The sequence below is a fragment of the Caloenas nicobarica genome, chromosome Z (genome assembly GCF_036013445.1).
Source record: "Caloenas nicobarica isolate bCalNic1 chromosome Z, bCalNic1.hap1, whole genome shotgun sequence".
In the NCBI taxonomy this organism is placed as follows: domain Eukaryota; kingdom Metazoa; phylum Chordata; class Aves; order Columbiformes; family Columbidae; genus Caloenas; species Caloenas nicobarica.
In genome coordinates this window covers 62,653,429-62,680,579 of record NC_088284.1, presented here as the reverse complement: position 1 = coordinate 62,680,579, position 27,151 = coordinate 62,653,429, and the positions used below count along the sequence as shown (strand labels likewise).

At 36.8% G+C, this 27,151-nt stretch overlaps 1 pseudogene; it reads right to left on the bottom strand.

Annotated features, from left to right (window-relative positions):
- Positions 1–18,733: 18,733 nt before the first annotated feature.
- The window catches only part of LOC136002097 (E3 ubiquitin-protein ligase Topors-like), a 101,829-nt pseudogene continuing 93,411 nt past the window's right edge, over positions 18,734–27,151 (bottom strand).

Genomic DNA, 27,151 nt, shown 5'->3' with positions numbered 1-27,151 from the left:
TGGCTTCTTTCCTTCAGCCAGTTCACAGTCCACCTCACTACCTGATCGTCCAGTCCACACTTCCTCAATTTAGCTGTAAGGATGTTGTGGGAGACCGTGTCAAATGCATTACTGAAGTCAAGGTAGACAACATCCACCGCTCTGCCATCATCAATCCACCTTGTTACGTCTTCATAAAAGGCTATGAGGTTGGTCCAGCACGACTTCCCCTTGGTGAAGCCATGTTGACTGTCCCTGATGATCCTCTTATCCTTGATATGTCTTAAGATGGCACTAAGGATAAGGTGTTCCATCACCTTCCCTGGGATGGAGGTGAGGCTGACCAGTCTACAATTGCCCAGGTCCTCCTTCTTGCCCTTTTTGAAGACCGGAGTGACATTTGCTTTCCTCCAGTCCTCAGTTACCTCTCCCATTTCCCAAGACTTGGCAAAGATGATGGAGAGTGGTCCAGCAATGACTTCAGCCAGCTCCCTCAGCACCCGCGGGTGCATCCCATCTGGACCCATGGATTTAGGGATGTCCAGATTGCTTAATTGCTCCCTAACCCAGTCCTCATCAACCAAGGCAAACTCCTCCATTGCCCTGCCTTCCTCTGGGGCCTCAGGGGTACGGGGCTCCTCAGGGCAGCCTCCGGCAGAGTAGACAGAGACAAAGAAGGCATTCAGTAACTCTGCCTTCTCTGTACCTTCTGTCACCAGGGCACCCACCCCATTCATCAGTGGGCCTACATTGCCTCTGGTGTTAGTTTTATCTGCCATGTATTTGAAGAAGCTCTTTCTGTTGTCCTTGACCCCTCTTGCCAGGTTGAACTCTAAGGAGGCCTTAGCTTTCCTAGTTGCCTCCCTACATCCTTTAACAGCAGCCTTATATTCTTCCCAAGTGGCCAGTTACAAGTTTTTACAGATAGCCATGATTTTTAATGTTGTTGAGGTTTTTCATTTTTAATGTAGTTTTTTTCTGCTATCCATGCTTTTTATCATTTTCAAAATTAGATTAATGCATTCTGTATACCTAGAATATTTGTTCAAGAAGCTGCCTGCCCACATACTGGCCTTTCTCAGACAAAACACAACATCAGTGCTTTAGTAGTCTTCACTGACTCCTGGTTCCTTTTGAAGTGCAGTTGATCTGTTAAAACCCTATGCCTTAACAAACTGAAATCATCTCATTGGCTACAAGCAAAAGTTAGTAAAGATTTAGTGTAGTAACATATTCAGATTATTCTGAATAACAGATGTAGCAATTGTAACAATGGAAGAGTAACAGAATGTACCAGAAGCCTGAAGGTCCAAGGAGGGAATCTCTGTATATAATGACACTTCCTTTTCACTACTGTTTTTACTTGTACTACTGATATTAGGCTTACACAAATACATCCATCCATAAAAATGCCATGGCTTTTTCCAAAATGGCAGCAGTACTTTTAAAGTATCTCCAGTAACTCCTAAATCTAACCCACTCACTGATTAAGTCTCTAAATTTATCGACCATAGTTGTGTATGGGACACTTCATCTGTTTGTCTAGCAAGTAGTTGGAGAAATTATACTACCAAACCTTTTTTTCAGGGCAGAAGGAGTGCTTTAGCCCAAACCCATTAAAACTGATATGAGATGAAGTAAACAATTATTTTGTGCTTGGTTATTAATGTGGTACACATTAATAGAGACATTTGTTAGATCATTTTAAAAATCCTGTAAAATAAAAGGAACCTAAAAGAATCTAATACATGGTGGATTAGTTGTTTCGATGAAGTCAGTGGAGTTAGTGAAAGTTACAACAGTGGTGAATGCAACCAAACTGAAAAGGGCAGGATTCTTGCAGATAGGCAAAAGTTATATTTGGTATTTATTTTCCTGCTTGCGTTGGGTGCTTTTTGGTGTTTGTGGGGGTTTATGCTTGTTTGGTTTTGGGTTTGAGGGTTTGTTTTGTTTTATTTTGTTTTGTTATATATATATATATATCTGTATTTGCTTTGGTTTGGTTTTCTTCTGAGGTCATGCTGAGCTTGAGAGTTTAGCTATTTGGAAAACTGTCCCTTTAAGTACTGCAAAAATGTAATGTACTCATACTTGACAGACAGTAGAGGCATTGAAGCATTTGATAACTTTTCTCAGGATAGATTTCCACCTTGAAAGTTTTTATCTATTAGGTCAAAAAAAAAAAGTTACAGAACACTTTAGTGAGAAACAAACCTTTTTCACATGGTACCATATACTGTAGGGAAACTAGACTGAAATTTTCTATAGGTTTCGTCCATGTCAAGAGTATGTCCTTCACTGTTGGTTTGAACTTCCTTGTTACTCACATGTTCCTTTATTCTTGACATCTTTATTTGTAAAGGGAAAGCTGACCACATAATTTGTGTATAAAGTTTATACACCATAACAGTGAAATGATACTCTGTCTGGAGCATATTTCTCATGAGGAAAGACTGAGAGAGCTGGATCTGTTCAGTCTGGAGAAGAGAAAGCTGAGAGAAGGCTGAGAGGGGATCCTAATTATGCTTATAAATATTTCAAGGATTGTGTCAAGAGGATGGGACCAGACTCTTTTCAGTGGTGCCCAATGACAAGATGAGAGGCAATGGATGCAGACTGGAACACAGGAGGTTCCACCTGAATATGAGGAGAAACTTCTTTACTTTGAGGGTTGCAGAGCACTGGGACAGGCTGCCCAGAGAGGCTGTGGAGTCTCCTTCTCTGGAGATATTCAAAGCTTGCCTGGACACATTCCTGTGTTATCTGCTTTAGGTGAACCTGCTTTGGCAGGTGGGTTGGACTAAATGATCTCCAGAGGTCCCTTCCAACCCCAACCATTCTGTGATTCTTTGTTTTGCTGTGCTATTGGGGATGTGTAGTACATTTTGTTTCTTTTCTGGGTACCTGACCTGAAACTCTGGGTATGTGTTTTGAAGAACTGTTGGATCTTCAGAGGGCAAATAGAAGGTCCTGCCCCTTTTGATTTTTTGTTGTGTCTCAACATCTGTATTGATACATTAAAGACCTAGAGGTGTTTTGCTGCTAGGGAAATTATGTGTGCATTTCTACATACACTTGAAAATCACAGTGTCCATCTTTTTTGTTGAATTTCACAAAGTAGTAAATATTCTTGCACTGAAATCTCTATACATTTGTTCTCCATTTGCAAAGTATGAAGGATGGTAGTAGTTAACCATATTGCAGTTTGAGAAACACAAACTGATTTTTTGTGAGAAGCTAATATGATGTTAGAACATCAGAGTGAATTTAATGAGATCATCACATAAATTAATCAGTTTCACCTTACTCCAAAATCTGAATGGGACACACAGAAGATTACAGAGGTCTGCATACTGAACACTGAGTCCAAATGAAATAGTTAATACACTTTTGCACGAAGTACACAATAGTTTGGGCTGTTGAAATAAGCAGGTTTTATACAAATCAGCAAACTATGCTATATAAACACACAGAAAGATATATTTTGGCCTTAGACAACAACTGCATATAGTAAATATAGATTTTGGAGGTCAGTTTGCATAGTCTGTCAAAAAGGAGCTGAGCTTGCTCAGAGCACAAATATAGCGTGTTTGGTTTTATCATGGAATGTTTTCCACCAATTCTTCTTTAGAGATTTGATTCATTAACTGAGTTTTCTTCCGGTTATACAAATGTAATATGGTGTCTCATAAAAATGTGAAAATCAAAATAAACAATCAGGTTATCACTTCAGTGAAACTCAGCACAAAAAGAGACAGTTTGATTAATTTTGTTGCCTTTTCCTTAGAAACAAATTGTTGTGCTACACATTGTTTCTAATATTATATGAACAAATGAATAATATTTATTTTTGGAATATAAAAACAATAGCTTATTCAATGCTACTGAAGGACTATGCTTTATGCACAGTTTAGACAACCCTATGCTAGGAAATATATTCATAAATTCCCTTTAGAAAAAAAACATTTGATTTAAGCATTTGAGACGTAATGCATGTGAGTGAATTTTCTGTCTCTATACAACCAGATTAAAGTAGGTCTTCTCAGCTAGGCTCCGTCTACTGCTTGAATCTGATCAGGAGGGTATAAGAGTCTTCCTGTTGCTAGGGAAATTTTCTCTTATAGAACTCTGTTCATACTATTTTGTCTAGTACTGGTTTGTTTGCAGGATATTTCGCCTTTCTTTTCTCCATTAGTAGTATTTTGAACTGAGTTTCTTCATAAAGAATCCTGTATTTTATTTTCATATTGTACTCAGCAGCTGATTTTTTGTTTTGTTTTGTTTTCATAACCATCAGGGAAAAAGACTGTTTTTGCTACTGGCATTTTTCTCCATGCTCATACGCTTCTGACTACATCTGGATGAATACTGAAGGAAAAAGGGGGAAAAAAGAAAAAAGAAAAAAAGAAGACTCACCAAAAGCAAAAACAAAACAAACCACACACACAGGCACAAAACAAAAACAAACAAAAAAACCATGCACATTATCTCAAGTCTATTAAAAAATACTTTGGAATTTTCTTCTACACTGTTTCAGCAGATGCGCTTGCTGGCACAGATGCTTCCATGAGAATACAAGTTAGGCAAATGTTGGAGAATATTGACTGACAGAGAAAAATCACATACAATGCCTGATATAAAGGTTTTCAGTCACATAAACAGTAGGGTGAAGTCATTCAGTTCAGTTATACTGACTTAATGATCAAGCATGCTTTGCTACTTCTTGAAAATAAGGATTACTTTGTCTTTCTTCTTTTTGTTTTTTCTTTTTTTTTTTTTTGGTGGAGGGGGATGTGGAATTAATTATAGTACTGCAGCACAGGAAAGCCTTTTACATGTTCTTGGATTTTATTTTCATAGGGAGTCAAGAACAATTTTTTTCCATATAGTAATACCAACTACTAAATAAGTTAAATAAATAGACAACGCTTACGTGCTTTTTTTTATCAAACATTTTATTTGCTGCAAAATATGTATTTTCAATACGTACCTTGTTTAGTGCCTGCTTCTGCCATTTGTCAGTTCTTGTTATTTCAAAAGGGATCTTCTTATTCCTGAAAATTTCTTTCCCAAGAATTTTGTTTAGAAGATTTAAAGAAGAAAAAGATTGGATAACTGTGGTGAATTTGTTATTAATTTACTTAGGGATGATCTGATATAGTTCTTAATACATTGATAAAAGTAAATTGTTTACTTTCAGTTTTGACTTTGGCAGACGTTGTGTCATCATTAATTGTTTAATTAAGGAGAGTCATGCATAATTTTACTTTGCGACATTTTGCACACATTTGAGAAATATTAATGTATTCGGAACCACAGATTCTACTACAGAGTACCTTGGATCACATTTTTCTTTACATTTAATATAATCAAAAGAATTTTCTATTTTGCCCATGCAGTTGGTAGGTGCATGTCACAGTTTTATTTCTCACTGCTACATAGGTGCACTGGAAAGGAAAAAAAAATGACATATCCAATGGATTTAGGTTCCATTTAGTTTTCTTCATCAGATGCATAATGTGTAGTATATAGACTTGAACCACATAAGAAAAGCAGATGTTGATCAAAGACTTTCATACAGTTTCACATCTGTTGTGGTTTAACCTGACAAGCAGCTGAACACCACACACAGCCGTTCACTCAATCCCCTGCAGTGGGGTTGGGGACAGAATTGGAGAAAAGGTAAAATCTGTGTGTTCAGACAAAGACAGTTCAATAGGACAGAAGACAAAGCAGAAAAATAACTAAATAATCATAATAACCATAAGGATGATAAAAGAATATGCAAAGCAAGTGATAGATGATGCAATTGCTCACCACCCTCTGATCAATGCCCAGCCACTCACTGAGGAGTGGGCTCCCCAGTTAACCTTCCTCCTAATTTATATGCTGAGCATGACATCATATGATATGGAATATCCCTTTGGTCAGTCAGGGCCAGCTGTCCCAGCTGTGTCACCTGCCAGCTTCTTGTGCCACCACAGCATCCTCACTGGCAGGCCAGTATGAGAAGCTGAAAAGTCCTTGACCTAGTGTAAGCTCTGCACAGCAACTAAAACATCAGTGTGTTATCAACATTCTTCTCATACTAAATCCAAAACACAGCACTATACCAGCTACTAGGAATAAAATTAACTCTATCTCACATGAAACCAGGATATCATTCTGAAAATGTGATTAGATATTACTCACCCAATGTTAAGCCTCCTGTGTGAATTGTCTTGTGATGTGTTCTTACAGTTTGAGACAAAGATGGCCAGGTAACAATGTTTCAGTTTAAACTGAAGGTTAAGCTGTTTCTGAAAAGGGGTTAGATTCTTTACTCACACCATGGAAACCACATGAAATGCTGAAGTATCAAAATACAAACTCAATGGGAGACATTTTTAGTTTTAAAATCTGTATTAGCCATAAGGTGGCATTGTGGCAGCTATTTTTAACTGATGTAGAAAAAAGGGAACTGTAACTCCTAGACTGGTACAGGAAAAGTAACACAGCAACACTTTCAGTGTTTAGGGGATTTTTATTTTTTTTTTAGATGTAAAGACCTAAATCAACTTAGGTTACTGAAAGACAGAAATTCCTAGGAGTGAAATCTCTTTTGCTAACACCTGACTTCAAGCAAAGAAAGATTCTGGTGAGCTATAGAGGAAATATGTAAAAATATGTTAAATATGCAGTCTACAAAATATTAATCAGAAGCAGGATGAGATGTGTAGTTATGAATATGTTACATGGTTTATACACTTTCCTTAAATGAATTTCAGTCTTTTCTTAGAGAAATAACATTTCTTTCACAGCAATAGTATGCATGTGCATATACTCATATGGGTACATCCACACATAAAAGCAATTCTAAAAATAAAACATTTCTAAACAACCAGAACTTCTAAATTCACAGACATCTTCCCTCTGCTCCCTTCCTCCTGTATCCCCTCAGCATCTTTCTTTGTTAAACACTAAAGGTTAGACAAAATAGGTGTGGGAATATTCAGTGGATTCTTCACTGGCTTCAAGTATGCATCATCCCAAAAGCGTCCCCCCAAAAATTCTTGAAATATATGAAGTCTGTCACCAAGATGCAGATAGAGATCTCCGTGCCTGTTCTTCTCAGATGTTTTCAATAGGTTTGATCTCATTTCTGCTGTAAAAGTATACATACAGAAAGCAGTTGGCCATTCCTACTCAATTCTGAACATGCAGATGGATAATGAGAATTTTGGATCAATAGCAAATGTGTAATTTTGATACAAATCATGTGTTCATATGAAGTCTTTTCAGAGTTAATTTTTCTTCTAAAAATATTTACTATAAATGCAGAGAATTTCAACACAAACAATTTTTTTCGTTTGGATTTGGAACTAGTGGACCTTTCTATTCAAGAGAATTAAGTGAAGAGAAAAAAAGAAAAGGACAAGTTAATAATTTCAGAACTGAATGCATTGGTTTCCATTATCTACAACACACTGCTGATAATCACTGGCTTTGCTATTTTAAGTCAAATTACCATGCCTGAAAGCTAGTTCCAGTACCAGATTTGCAGTGGTGCCTTTTGGCTTTTAATCCTTTGGATTAGCAGTTTTCTCACACTACCGTTTTATACAAATCACAAAACCACAAAAAAAAAAAAAAAAAAAAAAAGAACTTGCATTCATGAGGAAATTTATCTGTATTTAAGCACTTTTCTGTGCATTTATTAAGGCCTGCAGAATATCTTTTCTGTTCCATGGAAGTGCTAAAGTTAAAGTGTATCTTCTTCAGAATTTATTTTCTTTCATGTCTTTTTCTAATTGATAATATAAAACTGTAGCTATTTGCAAACATAGTAACTTTGCCATTCCCTTAAAAAAAGAAGCAAGCAACCAAGTAAATAAAAAATATGTACGCTACCAGAGGAGAAACCGCAAAAAGTACATTTTCCCAAACTGTAAAAATGCTGTCTTAAACTCTGAGAGATATCAGCAATAAATGTTCATCTTTCTCACAAGTATTAATCAAAAAGAGTTAGAAATGGTTAATAATACATTTTATATGGAGAATACTAGTGGTTTTTTAATAGGTAATAATTTTTTTTTTTGGTCTGCTAATTGTTAGGCACCACAGTTCAGGGAGCTTTTAGATATCAGTAAAACAGCCAGCAAACAGGAAAAAATTCTGCTAAAATCAGATTAAAACAAAACAAAAACAAAGAAACCAAACCAGACAAACAAACAACCAAAACCTGCCCTTTTGGTTACTTAGGAATAGAAATGGTCAGAAATAAACTGAATTGAAAAAAGACAAGGACCATAATCCACCAGCAATAAAGTGGTGCATGAGCTGCTCAGTGCTTTAGGTGTCCAAATGAAATGTTTAAAAGCAGACAATAACACTGCTAGATTGGCACTGGATTTTTGTCACTTCACAAGGGTAGTATCCTCTTGAACCAGACAAATTACAAGTGGAAGCAGGTGGCAGCTTTCCTGGCTAGTATCCCTGAAGAAACAGGTCCTGGAGGTATGGGTCCATAGACCATAACTAGCCTACAGCTCTGCACCTCGCCACCCCACAGCTGAAATGGATCTGTCTCCTGCAGCCCTTAAGCTGCTTGTCTTTCTGCAAGGCTGCTTGCAACTTCCACTTCACTTGGTAGTGAATGGCTGTTTGCCTTGTGCATGTGCCCAGGTGCTGTCAGTGGGTTCTGCAGGGGTGGCCTCTGTGAAAAAGAGGCTGGGGGCTGCTCTGTTTGGGGAAGAAAGGCCTTGGTTTAATGCTTGTCTTTGGTTCTCACTACCTGGATATGTTTTAATGGTCAATAAGTTAAATTCATTCTCACCGAAATAATTACATTTTTTCTGCAACAGTAATTAGTAAGTGATCTCCCTGCCTTTACTGTGATTCATGACTTTTTTTCATCTTATTTTCTTTTTCTGTCCTGCTGAGACTGGAGAGTGAGTAGCTGGGTGAATGTTTAGCTGTTTGCCAATGCTTAACAGCACAACAGGCTTCCCTCTTTAAACCCAAAAACTGTCACTCTGACTACTGCAGGTCTGTTTGCTTTCACAGTTCTTCATCAGTTATATCCTTTCCTTTGCCTCTCTTTCCACCCTGTTCTCGTTAAAGGAGTAAGTCCCAGCTCCTTGTGCAATTTGACCTATTTAGACAGCAACAGATTTATATAGGAACACAAGTATGTCTCAGTCATTTTTTGTTTCAAGTTTCTTCATTTTTTTCCTCTCATTTCATCCATATCTCTTGCTGCCTTCTCCTATATTGTTTATAACATTAGATCTTTCCTCATTTGTCTCCTGTTTCTTTGGCGATTTTTTTCTGTTGGAACTTTTATAACACCTTATTTAGAAGCTCACTTTTCTCACTGACAAACTATACTACATCTAGAAGAAGGGAAGATTATAGATGTCATTATGAAAAATAAATGTATTGGAAAAACAAAAAAAAAAAAAGAAGGAAGGAAAAGAAAACTGTTTTCTTGAGAGGGTTCACAAGAGAATTAAACTGCAGTGAACAATATTGTTTTCTTTTGCCTGGCTTTGGGGTCTTTTGGGCTTAGTCTCTTGAAAACTCAACTTTAAAAGCTCAGGTCTCCTTGTACTCCAAGGCATGCTTTTGACATTTTCCTTTCCAAAGTCAGCAAAACCTAAAAGAAACCAGTGTTTGGAAGTGTATCCTTCCCTTCCTCATACTTACACATAAGCATACGAGCAAACTGCACAATACTTGTTTTCTATCACCACGTGTTTTGGGAGCAGGCACATCTGGGAAAATGGGGAGGATAGTAGGTGGTGGATATGCCATGACAAAAGTAATAGAGCAGAAACATTCCCAGAATGTGATCTTTCACTTTCTTCTGTTTTGTCTACTCAGCACATTGGTGATCAAGGAAAACTCTTTTCTAAGGTAATTTCACTTTGACAAGCAAAATTCTCATGTGGGAAGCCTTTTCAGCCTGGATTTCATGCCATTGTTTGTCCTCAGACTGTATAAGAAATTGGTAAAGCACAGGGTCATGAACTGGACGACATTTTTTCTTGTTATCACACTCAAGGAGTCCTGTTTAAAAACAAAACAAAACAAACAATCTCAGTCTGGTAAAGAGAAGTACAGGGATAAGAAAAAATGTGTCTTTATTTAATGACCTCAGACTATTTCTGTTATTTTCAGAAAAGGGATACTTAATTTCAGACTCTTTCCTGTCCTTACTTCATGCCTTCATAATTAAAAAGAAAGAAATAAACTCGTACTGAATAATTTAGTAATCTGTTGAAAAAGTTATTCTGTGTTCATCTACCAAAATACAGTATTTCTACATGGAGAGCTCTAGCCCTGTGCAAATCAAACAAGCTTCTTAAATTTTACATGTTGTTCAGTTCTGAGTACCCTACCAGCCAGCCACCAATATGATTGTTTAAACACCTGAGTTTTTATATTTAACTTCATACTGTGGCAAAATTAAAATATTCCCAGGCTATTCAGTGATCAGTAGTTAATCTACTCTGTATTCTTTTTCTCTCCCCTCTGCTCCTAAATTATAGTTTCTGCAAAATACATTTCTAGGTGGCCTCAGAAATCTTTTACTTTCAAATATATATGAGGGAATTGACAATTTCCATTGCCCACTCAGATTCTTTGTGACAGCACCAGTCATGAAACAATTTTTGAAATGTCCGCAAGGCAGGCTTCCACATTCCTAAGAATTATTATACTTTTTCCAATATTATAATAATGACTTGCTACTGGTTTTTTGCAGTGAAGCTTTTCTACTCCACTTTCAATCCTAGGGTGGATTCAAGAAAACAGTCTAACAGCATGCACAGTTTTGTCAAAGTTAACCTTTAAGGAGTCTTCTGAGTTGCTGATTAGTAATGGGTATTTGCCAGACCCTAGTTTCATTGCTGCAGGATGGGGCACACAAATATACCTCTCCTCCAGGGGAGGGAATTTTTTCAGAATTTCTGGTGGAGTAACTATGAGTTCTTTATTACCATTGTAGAAAGTGAAATCCAAAGATCAAGAGTGGCAAAAATTTCTCCCAGCAATATCAGTAGGGAAAACACATCACTTAGCTGCAAGAAAAAACGAAATAGAGATGCCTTAGAATAATTAATAGCAGATCCAGAGGCTATTTTGCAGTAAAAAAATCCCTGTTGGATCTGAATCGTGTTAGTCCAAAATATATGAACCTTCCCGCATTGTCCAAAATTTGAAGATCCTATGAATCTTATTAGCAAGGAATTCATCTAGGTCTGCAAACTACTGTGTCAGAGTAAGACTCCTCAACCTCAATAAACAAATTGCAAGAGGTGCTTTAAAAGTTTAGAAGATTTTTATTCTTTGGCATCTCTACATTTTCTTTAATGTGTGTTAAGAGGGTGTAAAATGAAAAAAACAGTGAAAATAATCTTATCTTAATACAAGTTTTGACAAGTAGTTTACTTTTGTGATCAGGACACCATATTATGCTTGAGTGGACTAAATGCCATGAGCATGTTATCATCATCTGAGGTAATCACAGTGAATTTTAATTTTGTTGTGGGATGTTAATTTGGAACGTTATGGCCACCAAGCACATGTTTTGCCTGAGAAGACTTAATCGGATGATACTATTATTTAGCATATTATTTCCCATGGGCAAATTAAGCTCAAGTGTTTAGCTCTGTAGATCCTTGAGACTCTAATGAACTACTCTGGGATCACACACAAGACAACAATGCATACACTATTATATAGCAAATCACACTTCAGTTTCTTCAAACAAATAAATAAGTTCTGATATTTTAGGGAAAAAAAATTAGATTTGCTTTCTATTTTGACATTCAACCAGTTAAGCGTTTATGCAATTATACAGGGCTTAGCACTACATTAATTTGAAATAGAAAGCAAATGGAATATATCACACTATCTCCTTTTTAGATACAATGAAGAATGGCATTTGTGCAGCCTTTTGGTCTATTCCTCTGACGATTCAATGTAGTTTGGGATATCAGCTAATAATATATTTTAAAAAATAAAAAGCTACCTTCATCTGCTTCAGCAAAAAATATCTGTTTCAAGCAAGTTTATGAAAGATATACTTTTGTGGATTTATGAAAACTTTATTTGTCAAAGGAAGGGAATTTCCTTCTGGATCCATTAGTGGTGAGATGCATGTATGAAGACATGAAAAATGTTCTGAAAGATTTAAAAAATCCAAAACAAAGCAAAACAAAAACCAACAAGAAAGCAATAAAATAATTTACCTGGTGCAATTTTTAAATCTTAGTGGGTAAGTGATTTTTATATTTAAATTCACTCAACGAACTGAGAAAGAAGCTTTTGCAAGGCCATTTCCTGATGCTACGAATTATCAAGACAGTCTCTTACTAGGATGAACATGCTAATCACCCACCATCTCTCATCTGTCTTTTGTTGTCAAGGACAAGTTCATGTTCTCCAACTTCTTTATTTTTCTTCCTAAGATAAAGGCAAAAATAAAGATGTAGGAATCAAAACATATCTTAGGAAACAAATTAATGAATTTAGAAAAAAATCAAAATCTGTCACAATTATAGATTTATTATTTAGAAATTCTCTATGTTTATTCCTTTAAAGGATTACTTGTATTTTATATTAGGAAGAATTTCTCTTACTGTCTGAAATCAGTTTTTAGTAATATACCCTAAGAACCACCACCTTATTTACCATGAGTTTTAACAAGCTCCCTCTTCTACTTCCCAAATATGAAAACAACCCAAAATTTAAAAATAATAAAAAATAATATATGGTGTTGGCTTACATTTTTAATTTGAAATACATTTTTTTCTGCTATTCTGCCAATTTGACTGGATATCATTCAGTCAAAACCTTTCAGGTTCCAAACTGAGAAAGCTTACTCTTGCTTAATCCATTTTGTGTCTCATTCTACTCTTTCACTGATAGAAAAAGTATTTTTTTAACCACTGTTACTAGGATTTTTATTAAAAAAAGATTTAGTAGCAGTACTAAAATGAGAAGAGCATGGCAAAATTACTTAGGGTAAAATACGTAAAGCTCAGATTAGTTTGGATGATTACATAGCAACTATGTAAACTCTATAATTGACCATTTTTAGTACAGTTTTAATAAGTCACATGGCAAAGGAAATATTATCAGCAGTAAAAAAATGACCCAAATAGAATCTTATGCCCATTTCACTGAGATCCAACATTTCTATGAGCAGTGTTGTATATTTACATGTGTATCTTTGCAGTGAACTTTGTCAGGAAGGAGGAAAGGAGTCTCTTTCCTAACAGTTAAGAATGCTTTTTTAAATTAGAAGTCCTACATGGTCTAATTTTCTCACTGTAAGACAACTCTAATGAAGAGAAAATAAACCACTATAATAACCTAACGACCACATTTATCTATAAAGAGGGTTAGTTTTATATCAGATCTCACCTTCAGCTCTATGAATCTGTGCTGTGATGGAAAGAATTCAAACAGTAGGAGAGAAATCTCCAGAACAATATTGGGTTTTTTGTTAGATATCCAGGCAAATCTCTGTATCATTTTACAGTTGCATAGTCACAAATCTAGGGAAGCATCACGATCACTGGAACTAAGGAACATTTTATTTTCTTTGATTTTTATAAACATGTAGGCAGGGCCAAGAAGCACAGTCTATCATCTATCAGTCCAAAATCATCTGTAGATGAATATGTATCTGAGAAAAGATAATGCTTTCGATAATGGGAAAAGCATGCTGACGTAAATCAAATCAGCTGGTCCATCTTGTGTATTTTGTCTTTGGCAAGTGTTAAATGCAAAATACTGAGGAAAGTACCAAAAAAATCCCTACCCAAACTTCAAACCTCCACATCAAGCCTTTCCGTCTGCATATATGAAAGTTTCTTCTCAGCTGGAGGTTTCTTCCACCAGTTGCCTAGCGGGCTTGTATGCTTGTCAGAATTTGTTTAAAACTTGCCATGGCCTGAGTTACCTTAGGTTTGCCAGGAGCCAGTCACAGGAAGGACCATTCTGGGTGCTGCTCTTCATTGTCTCCCTGATGAAGCAGGTTTTCTAGAGCTCATTGACTTGTGAAGGTACTTTAGTGATTTTTCTGTCAATAAGAATCTGCCTGCAGGGGATATCTAACCAAGTTAATCTACCATGAGGACTCAGCTTTTAATATATATATATATGCCTGGGCTCTTGCTGCAGTTTGATAATTCTGCCTCATAACCAGGAAAAGAAGAGCCAATAACTGGACAGAGGAGATTTCTAAATACCTCTGGCTGTGTTTTGGGTTCGATGTTGGGTTTGTTTGTTTCCCCTCCCCTGATATTCCTGAGAATAATTGCTTTTTGATGTATTATTTTAATCAGAGTAAGCAAGAGATAAAAGAATCTGGGGGAAAAAAAAAGCATAAGAAAAAAAACAGAGAGGAGTATTTCAGAGGCATTTTTTTTCTTCTTTTTTTTTTCTTTTTTTCTTTTTCTTTTTCTTTTTCTTTTTCTTTTTCTTTTTCTTTTTCTTTTCCTTTTTCTTACTTTTTATTATTTTTATTTTTAAGAAAAATTCCAGAGGACCATTTTTGCCTCCCTTCTCACTGCAATTCCAGAGTGTAAAGCTATGTACTAGAAGCTGATGGTGAGACATTTTCTTGGTGAAAAAAAAAGAAAGAATATCTATTAGAAAGAAACTATGAAAAAGTTAGGGAATTACTCAAAACTAAACAGTATTTATTTATTTATTCATTTATTTATTTATTTTATATCAGAGTATATTCAGTAGCTATGGTCCCGGGTCAAATTGCCACAGTTCTGGTTTTCCAGGAAAAGAGGTAACTGTCCAGATATGAATGAGTTAATTTTAAACCATTCCTCAGTTATGTAAATGCACAAAATGTAGTGCCACTTTCTATTCTTATTACAATCGTGAGACTGTCACTATAATTGATTAATTTTGTGTCCTTCTTTCCCAGTGATCTCTTTGTCACAAGAACGAGCTATCACAGAATTTTAATGCTTAGTACATTTTAGTTTGCATAATATATTCTGATTCTCATTCTAATGACAAAGGTTGGCACAAAATCAGACCATATTCGTAACAAGAGCTGCAAAAATAAAGCAAGAAACTGTATAGAATCCATCTTCATGACAATCTCAGAACAATGAGAACAGAAATATCACAAAACAAAACTCTTTGTTCTTGTGGCAGTCTTGGTATTGTAATATCACAATACTCCAAAATGCATTTCTGAACTTTTTGGATTGGATGTATTAAACTCATTTTTCAGTATGGATATCTGTCACAATATTTTAAAATAGGGACAGTGTGAAAAAAAATAGTATCAGAATGTGGTTTGTTAGAAATAGTTGAAGTTTAATGGAAAACAACATTTGGCTGCTTGCTAATTCCTAAATCCACCACTGAGTTACTGGGGGGAAGGAGTGGAGGAAAGCAGGAAGGAAGGAATGGAAAAAACAGTGGTTGTTTTCATAGAACATTTGCAACACAAACCAGTTGTTTCTTTCTGGGCCTATTGTTAGTACAATTATTTGATAAACTGCTAACATGACAAAACTGTAAGTATCAGATACAAGAAACCTTCAGTAAGTTAGAAATAATTGCCATGTATTGAAGTTGTGGGTTATGATGTTATGAATTACACGTATTCTCCACGTTCTGCTCCTAGAAGGAGTGGGAGCCAAGAACCAATGGTGGATTTATTTTTGGTTCTGTAGGGTAGACTAAGCTATGTCCTGTAAAACCAAACTCACTGATTGCATACAACCTGTACATTTGTCTATCCTTCTGTCTACTGTTAGTTTTTCTTTTAGCACCTCAATTTTTCAAATTCTCTGTTGGAATGAAAAATACTGTTTTATTTTATATTAATTTTTAGATATAGTTTTGCAATCTAAGAGGAGTGGGAGGGAATACCAACTACTTGCAGTGGTATTACTAACTTTTAGTGTACTACAATACAACTTCAGAAAGCACACTAAATTGTTTATGGGTATATAGGACATCCCCTGTCACCTGTACTGCACTACTGCATGTAGAATCTTGATACATATTTAATACTTCAGACTGGAAGCTAAGAAGGTATACTAGGGAAATACTCCATGCTGAGCTTTTATATTCTAAACTTTGTCTCTGCTGTTGCTCACTATTGAACTTGGAGTGTTTCACTAGATGTGCTTTTGGTCTGACATGACAGAACTACTCTAATAGCAGTTAGATACCAAGAAGTACGCAATCTTTTGGAAGAACAGTATAAAAGAAAAAAGTATTTCTTGTTATTTCCTGTTTCCATTGCACTGCAATTCCAATAGGTAGTATAATAAGAAACATTTTCCTAGCTCTGCCCAGGTTAGTACATTTGTGATACCATTGTTTTTCAACATGGTGAGGTTATTAAAAAAAAACCACATCCCTGGTTCAGGATCAGGAGAAAGATCTCTTCTTCATGAGATCAGAATTAGAAGAAACAACTTATTTAGCTCTCTGAATGCAGAAGCGTATGATCATCTACTGCCCTGGGAGTCCATGAACAATTCAGGAGGGAAATACAGAGGGTCTCGCTTACAGAAATCACAATTTCAGTATACAAAAAGAGATGCAAGCATCTATTATTGAAGCCAGTTCAGCTTCCAAACACTGATGACCAAGAACTATGCTCACGTGTGTAGGTATTCAAATGTTCTTTAGCCGTTCACAGTGTTCCTGATACGTCTGGAGTAAAGGCTAAACATATCCTCTGAAAGCAGACAGCCAGAATCTTATCTGAAAAAGAGACAAATATGCAATGGTTTTGGAATAAAATTAGTGGAAACCAAGTCTGGTTTTATCCCAGTTGAAATTATCTCAGGAAAAAGCAAAAGCAAATGCAAAGACCAAAACCCAAAGATTAGTAATTTCGTCACCAGCTATATGTGGAGTTCCTTGAATTAACTCTTTACATTTGTCTGCATGTTTTTATCTCTTAGGGTCAGAGAAAGCTGTGTAATTGTCCATGAATCTGTGTAGTCCACATACTAGATTTTTCAAAATATACAGTCATTTATTAATTTTTGCTAACGTTGTCCCTACTAAATTAAGAAAAAAAATTCTGGAGGGGTAGTGCCTATGCTCTTGTTGAAAGAGCAGGACCTGTTGGTATACATTGCATGCTTCCTTTTTGCATGCCTGAGTCTCCCCAATCAAAGGAAACAAGGCTATCGGAGGAGAGAGGAAACAAGTAGTTCTGACCCTTCACAGTGTTCAGTAAGCAAGATTTTCCCCTACATCCGAGAACATTAGCACTGCTAAGGGAATGAAATGCTTCCATTGAATTAATTTTCCCTGGGACATGCTTTCATAACCTTCCTGTGGTACATGATACTGCAATCCAGGAGCCCATTTCATGAGTTTTGAACTATCCCTGCTAAGTGTTACTGTTCATTGATAAGGAAAGCATCAGGGTTTCTCCTATTGTACTAGACATATGCTTTCCATGACCACAACTGATCTGGGTTTCCATGAAAGGATTACTGAAGGTGGCCACTGCCCAGGCATCTCAAATGTTGAATCTGCAGGGTTACCAACAACTGTTCAGAAAACTCAAAGCACCAGAAAAGAGTAAAACTGTTCTAATTTGCTCAAACTTCCACAAGTGCATACCTAGCCAGTGTTGTGGGGGGATACTGTTCTCCTAGACCACTGCTGTCTGTACTGCTGCATGGACTGAGGTGATCTTTGTAGTTCCTCATGGTGATGGAGGAGGGATAGTGAGATCTGGCCAAAGACCTGCCACCACCTTATCTTCTTCAGCCCCAGAAGATGGATTTGCACATTCTAGGCAGAAAGTACAGCCCTAATCTAAGAGAGCTGGGCCACATGACTACAGCAGACTGGAAAAGTGGCCAGGCAGCACAGCAGGAGCTCAGTCTGGTGACCCAAGAGCTCTCCAAAGGCAGGGGCTGATGCTGCCTGCTTCAGCAACCCAAACGCTCCAGGGCCACCTGGGGACTGGCACACCAGGCTGGTTTTAAGTGTGATTGTATCCAACTGTGTGTGTGACTGTGGGTGTCCTGAACATTTTACCCTGCATTCTGCAAATTTTGCTCCTTGGCTTCAGTCAAAAGTAAAACTCATAGACAAGCTGAAGTGCAAATGGTTTATACCAGACTAGTTATCCCCCTGGGTGGCAAGTGCAGGACGATGTCCAGGTTGCTGTTCCCTGTTTGCACTCCCCTCCTTACCAGACCTTGAGCATCTGTGATTCCTCCTCCATGTGGTCAAGTGTTTGTGCTCTCACTCTGAATTGTAATGGATGAAAAACATGCTAATAGGATTAGAGCTCCAAATAATTGCTCTAGTGAGTATCCTATCAAAACCAACATAAAATTAGCATTCAAATATCTCCCCACATAAACCAAAAGGAAGTCCTGCCAAGGATCACATTTTTGTAGCTGCAAGCAGACTCAAGAATGAGTGTCAGTTCTACAGCCTACTCTGTTCTGTATATTCAGGGAGAAGAGTCTATTTTGCTTCTCTGAGGAAGGTTGTCCCAAGTACAAGTGAAGGGAGAAGAGAACCATGTCTCAAAGAAAGCGAGTGACCCATTTCTGTGTTTTTATTTGTTTTTCACACAACTTTGAAATATTATCTGGATATATTGTACAAACTATGAGAATACAGGATTGCTTTATGAAATTACAACTTTCAAACTCAGCTCTGAGGAACTTTAAAAGTTATGTGCTGGCAATACTCTATCTTCTTCACTTTTAAGAATTGTTCAGTGTAGAGCATACTAATTTTCTCCTTTTTTTTTTTTTTTTCCTGGGGAATCGAAACAATAGGATCTGCAGAAAAATCTCTTTGTCAGTCTTAGTATCAATGGCGATTCTTCTGGATGCTCTAGAAAGGAAGTGGTGGGATAAGACAGTTGACTGGAGGATGCTGCTTGTGCACCTTGAACATGGCTACTTACAGTTTTTGTGTGTGGAGTGTTAGTACTGGTATCCATTATGACAAGCCTCTGATCAGTTGCTGTTTCTCAACACTCAACTTCAGCATTTCTAACATCACCATCTAAGGCCCTTGTGGTAGTAGACCTATAATTTTTTGTGGCTATTCCAGTTTCCTTGCGACTTTCTAAAACATCTTCACATTCTGCCATTCCCAGAAAAGATGATGAAGGCTCATTTTCCTTCTCATTTATCTGATTTGTGCCTGTCCAAGTAATGTTGCTATCAAATTCAATACTTTCTAGCTCCTTGTCACTATCACTATCAATTGTTATCACAGCTGGAAAAGAACGTGCCAAGTTACTTGTGTGATTTTTCTGTTTGTTTTAATGATTTTCCTTTTTCTTTTTACACTGCCCTGTTGCATGCTTTTTCCTTCATAGACTGTCTCCGCACTTCAGCTCCTACTCTCTTTTTCTCATTTTCTTAAAGTTTGTATTGCTACTTGCTTGATTGTCTGAAAGGCTATCTTCATTTTTGTAGCAGTCTTCGAATTCTGACAAAATTTTCTTCTGGTCATTTCCTTTATCTAGGATGGTCCTGTCCTTGCCTGCACTGTCCAAGTGGTTTCACACTTCCTTTTTCCAAGTGGCTTTTCACTTTTAATTCCATCACTACCTCCAGAAGGTGTCCTTGACATATTGCTTGAATGACTCCTTGACCTGCAGCTTTCAAAATAACAATAGTGTCTCTCATAGAGCCCCCTCCAGCTATGCAGACCTATAATTTCAGTAAAAGACTGTAGATGTATTCTGGACTAGTAGATTGCCTTCAATACTGAGCATTAGACTGAGTTGTCCTCCTGCATGAGTATTTGTAGGCATCTTAGATGATGTTTTGACTATAAAAAGCAGAACTATTCTGGTTTCTACTTTGGCAATTGTCTCTCATATAGTAATGATGACTGTCTATGCCTTTTTTCAGGGCCTTTATTATGTACTTGTGATCTACTTACTTCTCTGGATGCAGTGCTTTCATAACTTAGTCTCAGTGGCTTTCTTGAGAGATGCTGGTGTCATCAGTTCTCATCCTCTTGTTTCTTTTGCTCCTGTGTATGCTATTTGGTCTGTTACTTGATCATCTCTATCTAAGCTGGCTTTTGCCATGATGTACCTTCCTAGTCCTATGGCCATAACTGCCCCAACTGTGCTGTTTTTAGAACTGTGGACTCATGCACTTTCCTTTTCTACACAATCTGTGATTACAAGGAGACCACATTGTGTCCTTTCCTGAAGAAGGACTCTAGATCAAGTCCTGTAGAGACAGATCTTTCACTTTACATTTGTTCTTATAATCTTCTCAGCTGCAAGGGATGAGCAGCTTCTAAACCTACCTATATTCTCTGACTATATGAAGGAGTATGGCAAAGAACTTTTGCTTGGTCCACTGTCACTGCAACGGTGAAACTGATTTGGCTGCCGTTTCTTTTTTTTCTCTCTCCTGACTGACTCCTCAGTGTCCAAGGACACCTTAAGTGGTTCTAGTGTCCTCTCTGCTAATGGCTTAACATAACCAACAATAACACAATTGTCCAAAGAACAACCACTGTCATTTAAGTCAACATCAGCCTGTAATTGAGTTTACTGTTCAGTTGTCTTCACAGCAGAACCAGAACTTTCTGAAACCTCTAGAGCAAAACGTATTGTGACATGAACCTCTCCCTCCAGAAATGGAACAAGATAGCCCTGGGGTTTCATCACTCAAGGAGGATGATCAATACCAGTCACAGGTGAACTGTGATCTGGTTCTTGAGCATCTGCCGCATAAGGAGATATTGTAATAACTGATGAATCTGAACAGCTCTCTTCATCTACAATGGAGCAGGAGAGTGATATTGGGCATGCTGATCATATGCTTCTAAGTTAAAAGGAGACAGAGAAAGACTGGCAAACTCAGCTGAAGTATGGTATTCCCATGTCAGGGAAAGCTCCAGCCATCAGGGCTGGCAAAAGAGCCGTTTTCTTACAGTCTGAGTATGTATGCCTTAAGGCCATCCTCCTCAAGAGTTCTGTGAAAAATAGAGTAGAAATACTGCTTGAACTACTGGCAAAACAGAAACAGAATCTGTAAAAGCAGTAATTTATACAGCCAACTTTGTCAAACCTGTCCAAGCAGATGGGGCTTTAGAATCAGGAGATGCTTGTTTTGAACCCCCAGATATACTGACTTTGGCTGGGACATTGTTAAGTTTCTTCATAGTAGCTTGCATGATGCTGTGTTTTGGATTTGTGATGAAAATAGTGTTAATAACAGCAGAATATTTTAGTTGTTGCTGAACAGTGCTTACACAGCCTCGGGGCCTTTTCTGCATCTCAGACTGCCCTGCCAGTGAGTTGGCTGAGGGTGTACAAGTAGTTGGGATGCGACACAGCTGGGACAGCTGACCCTAGCTAACCAAAGTGACATCTCGTACCATGTGACATCACACTCAGCAATAAAAGCTATAGAAAGAAGAAGGAAGTGGAGGGAGTTTGGAGTTACTGCATTTGTATTCCCAGGTAATTGTTGCACATGATGAAGCCCTGATTTCGTGAGGATGGCAAGACACTTGCCTGCTGGTGGGAAGCAGTGAGTCAATTCCTTTTTTTGCTTTGCTTTCACGTGTAGCTTTTTCTTTATTTATTAAACTGTCTTTGTCTCAACCCACAAGTTTTCTTGTTGTCTCCAGTTGTCTCCCCCATCCCATTGTGGGGTGTGAGCAAGCAGCTGTGTGGTCCTTAAGTCACTGGCCAGGGTTAAACTAATATAATCATAGAATAGTTTGAGTTGCGAGGGACCTTAAAGATCATCCAGTTCCAACCCCCTACCACAGGAAAGTATAACTTCTACTAGATCAGGTTGCTCAAAATCTCATCCAGACGGCTCTTGAATACTTCCAGGGAGGGGGCATCTACGGCTTCTCTGGACAAGCTGCTCCAGTGTCTCACCCTTCTCACAGTAAGTAATTTCTTCCTAATATATAATCTGGATGTATCCTTTTTCCGTTTTAAACTGGTACTCCTTTTCCTATCACTACACTGCCTGATGAAGAGTCCCCCTCCCCAGCTTTCCTTTAGGTCCCTTTTAAGTACTGTAAGGTGGCTATAAAGTCTCCTCAACACCTTTTCTTCTCCAGTCTAAACAACCCAAATTCTCTCAGCCTGTCCCCATGGGGGAGGTGCTCGAGCCCCCGGAACATCTTCATAGCCCTCCTCCGGGAGGCCCTCCTCCAATACGTTTGCATGTGGTGCTACTTACTTGTGGCAGCTTAGAGCAAAAAGTTGCTATTCTCTACAAACTCCTTATCTGCTGAAGTCTACAAAAGAGTGAGACACAAAGATCATTACTTTTCCAGAGAGAAAAAAAGTTTTAAAGTCTAGACAAAGAAACCAATAACTGTAATATTTAAGGCTAAAAAAGCCAGCATTAGCTAACACTGAGAGAATATGAAACAAACAACACAACACTAACTACTTTGCTTGGTTTCTCTGCAGAACACTTGGGAAATGTTGGTATCATGGGTAAATTTCATCCCAACATAGAAAGGAAGGACTTTGTAAAATACCCAGTCAGGAGCTACATTCCTACAAAACCTGCTCTACCCAATTTCATCTGCCTTCACTAAAGAGAACAACTGTCTTTTCTCCTCTGTTTTTAAGTGGAGGACCTCCTTTGTAGCACCACCTCTTTCAGGGGAATGCAGGAGTCTGTATAATAACGTATTCACAACAGTCTTAAAACAGCTGTTCCTTTACAAATGCAGACATGCCAAAATATAGCAACTGACACCTGCAGCTCCCTAAATACTGACATTCTTTCCACCCTTAGAAGCCCAGCCTTGACACTCCTGTTTGTTATTTCTGACTTCTAAAGGACCACTTTTTTCCTGTTCAGTTCTACACTTCTTTTTTCCTACTGATGCTGTTTCTCCACTGTCCTCTTTTTTTCTCTCAAGGATCAGCAGCTGTTCCCTTGCTGCAGTCTCTCTGCAAAGCTCTTCAGGAATAAAGCACATGAGAAACTGGCTGAAAGTGCATCTTCTGGGCAACCAGCATGCTGTAGCTTCTGCTCAGTGGTGCATCTATACTGCTCAAACAGTATCACAGAATAAGAATGTATCTCCACAGAACAAGATATATTAAAAATTAACAAGAAAAGTAACAGAGGGGTGTAGTAAGACTTATGGTGGGAGAACAGACAACAGTCCAACGTAATGACTTTGAAAGTACTGGCAGAACAAGACACATCACATTGCAAGGGGTGCCCCTGCACTAAGCTCGCTACCCTGTGACATCACAGCAAGCTCTGAGTTCTGCTGGTGTCAGGGTCAGTTACTACTAGTACATAATGTGCTGTAGTTTACCAAAGCTGAACATGCAAAGAGAAATTTTTAAACTGTTCAAACAATTCCAGGTCTCTGTTTCACACTAAAATCAGGCTCTGAAGTGTTGCAAGTTTCAAGTGGAACTTGAATATTGCTAGCATATGGGAAGACTACAGGCAGGACTTGCTCTGTCTTCTACCCCATTATTAAATGACTGTTTTGAAGAGGTTCAGTAAAATTCTGGTTTACATCCTCTGAGGCACATTTCCAAAAGAGACCGACCTTTACATATTAATAATATGAGAACAATTAGCTCCATCCGTTCAGAAAAACAAAACAACCAAACCAAACCAAACCAAACCAATTATTTAAGTGTTAGCAGTTCTGTAGGTCCTGTACTGCTCATATACCATCTACTTCTGCTTTATTGGCCCAAGAGTGCTGCCTACTATTGGCAGACCACACATAGAGATTGTTGGCCTAGATGACCTCCAGATATGCTTTGCACCCTAAATTAGTCAATGATTATATAACTATAGTTGAAACAGACAGATATCATTCCTACACCCATCTTCACATATGCAGTGCCTTTGTATCCAGTCATACTGTCACATATGCTATCTATTTTAAAGTTATTTTATGTATCAAGATTATGCTTGGGCATTATGAGTCAGTAGAAATGAGTGACCATGTTAGTTACTCAAAAGTGATTAAACCATATTTTGCAGCATGCTCAGTGGCAGGTTGTAACCACATGCTGAATGCTGGGCAAAGAGTGTGCCTTACAGACATATGAGTCATACACATGGGCACAGGCATACATGCAAGCGGACAGAAAAGTTGTGGGTTTGTGCAGTAGCCCAGCAATGAGTGCATCTAAAAGGGTGTATTCCATTCTGTGTGCAATCTGTCCTGAAAGAGCCCTCTGTGCAAAGACCATTGTAATGTCAGAGTTGGAAAGATTCATGTGAGAAGCAGTTTTCTCACAAGAAGTCAAGCTGCTGCGGAAGATCAGTCTTCGGGGTTGCATTTTTTCCATGCTTTACTCTGGCGAGAATACAATTACATAGCGGCAGTAAATTTAATTTAAAAACAAAGTGGGGCAAAACTCACCTAAATTTTAAAATATGTATTTGGAAATGTGTGGGAGAGGTAAAAACATTTCTATACATAGAAGAGAACTGTAAAACAACAGCTAAACTAATATTCTAACTGAAATTATGCACATTCAACACTTTGACATCCGGATGTTGATATTCCTGACACTTTATTTTCCTAAACAGTCGTAGAAACCCAATTCTCTCATCCCTTCAGGCAAAGAGATGATACTATGCTATAGAAATCTCTATTCTGTTTGTAAAGGTTTGGTTTTCCTTAGATAGAGACAAGTTACTATTCCTGAACCACATGATTTCTCTGTTTTCATAATTCTTTTTTAAGAAGGGATTAATTACCTTTCTTTTATTATATCAACTTATGAGTTCATTAATATAGTTTATAAAGTTCTTTGACCAGGATTTACAAATATCATTCTGTAGTTTGGATAGCTGAATTTTAGGTGACATATTTGATTTTGATGTACTTTATAAATTATGACATTTGTAAGAAAAGGTGGTGCATTCAATCTCTATTTGATTCTATTTGATAGCTAGTAGCTTAAATTTTGAGTATGCATAAGTTAACAGAAACAAAAATTGTTTTGTGAAATCCAGGTTTTAGCTTTTATATAAACAAAGGTTTTCCATTGTTCAGGAATTTATAGCTGATTCTTCAATGAAATTAATAAAATCTTGAATGTGCTAGTCCCATTTATACCTGTCATATTAATCCTTGGATACAATGATTTAAGATTATTCTTCTAATAAAAAGAAGACTTCAGAAAGATATAGATAAAAAGCAGGCATTTATTTAAATTAAAATATTGGATAATATAAAGACCATCTAGAAACATGATTGTTAGGTAAATTAATGTTTTACTTTTTTAAGTATAGCCACATATAAAATGATGTCTCTTCCTTCTTAAATTTTCTTCTGACCAGAAAAGGGAGTTAGTAAATTTTATCATGTAATTTTGAATGTAACATATAAAAGGGGTATTTTGTAGTAAGTGTAGAAATAGACCACTCGTGAGATACCATAAAGGTGAAATTTTATAGAGATTTCTTTGGAAAACATTAAATTAAAATGAGAATTACTAAACCCCAATTTGCACAAACTGAACTTATAATAGAACCAACAAAACTAAAACAAATAAAAAAAATAATACAAATGATTTTTAAATTAATGTATTTTCTTCAATTTTTAATCTGAAATGCTAGTGTATCTTTAATCTAAGCTCATTATGCCCCTTAAGATCTTAAATATCTTTTTATTATTTTGGTTTTTTTTTATATTCTTCTGGTAGTTATCATCCTTCTGTGCAAAAAAAAAAAGAAGTGGTTTTTTGCTAAAATTAATATTTTTTTTTCAGACTAAATGCAAATAACTACATGACTGAAGCATCTTTGATATTATGATTTTAGAAAATCTGTTTTCAGTCCCATTATGGATAACTTTTCACCTCTGTTTCTTGGCCTTTTAAAAGCCTTTCTGATCCAATATTAATGCAAATTACATTGTCATGTTTTGTGACTTTTCTACACTTATCATTCAGATATAGCCTAGATTCATATATTTTTAAAATTTATTTATTTTTTTTAATCACTAATGGATTTGCGACTAACCTATGGGTCCAGCCATGGTCAGTTGCTTCAGTATCATTGATGTACGCATTGTGCTAAGTACTGTGGTTCATTTTCCTCTTGGGTAGGCACAGTTAAAAAAATAAGGGGGACGGTGGGGAGAGAGAGGCAGAAACTTTCAGACTAATAATTACCTTAGCCTGAGATGTGGATGGCAAAACACACTTGATTGCTTTCTAACCTTCAATACTGTGTAATGAAATATGGCTGCTTCAGGATGAAAAATGTATGATAGCTTCTTGTTGTTTTAATGTTATTTCACTGAATTCCTCAAAACTGCATTACATTCAGCATTATCAGTGTGATAATGTTTTAATTAAAGGACAAATCTTTGTCTAATTACAGATTCCCTATATCAAAAGGACTGTTCCTAATATTCTCAGTGGCATCATTTCATATTACTTTTTAATTTGTTACTTCATCAGTGTGAACTGAGTATCCTAATATGTAAAGAATCATTTGTCATGATTCAGTGATCTAACAAACCTTGTTGAAAGGTGGTTAGTAAAAAGAAAGTATATTTCAACGTTATGGAACATATTATGAAATGAATTTTGTATGCAAGAGTATTTGTATCACATAGGGATACAGGAAAGACTGTTCTGATATATATTTTGAGGTATCACATACTATTTTGTCTGTTTCTTGGTCTGAAAAGGAAAAAAAATATAAGGACATTGAATTCCTTGCTAAAGAGATTTTGATTCAGCAATAGTCATTGGTGCTGTACAAGAAGTTAAAATTTTGTGATTTTCTTACATACTGATTATGAAGATCCCGGGTAGACTTGGCCAGATAAACTCAGAAATTATGTATATCTCAAACTATTAAAAAAAAAGTCAGTCTACATGTTTACACAGTTTCTCTCATTAGTATTCCATAATTCCTTTACCTAGAGCTAGAAAGTAAAAAAGGGAAATGAACCAACGAAACTAGAGACACATATTTATATGTAGCTGATTAAAACTAAAAAGCAATTTGAATATAGATAGTCATGCTTCTTTTAACATAATTTAATTTTAGGAAAAATAACACTTATTCTTTCCTTCCTTTCCTACAAAATTAGTGTAGGTATCTCTAAAAATCCATCTGTTATCGAGGTTTTGCTGTATTATAAGCATTTCCTACATTGTGTTATCTGTTGACATCATAAATAA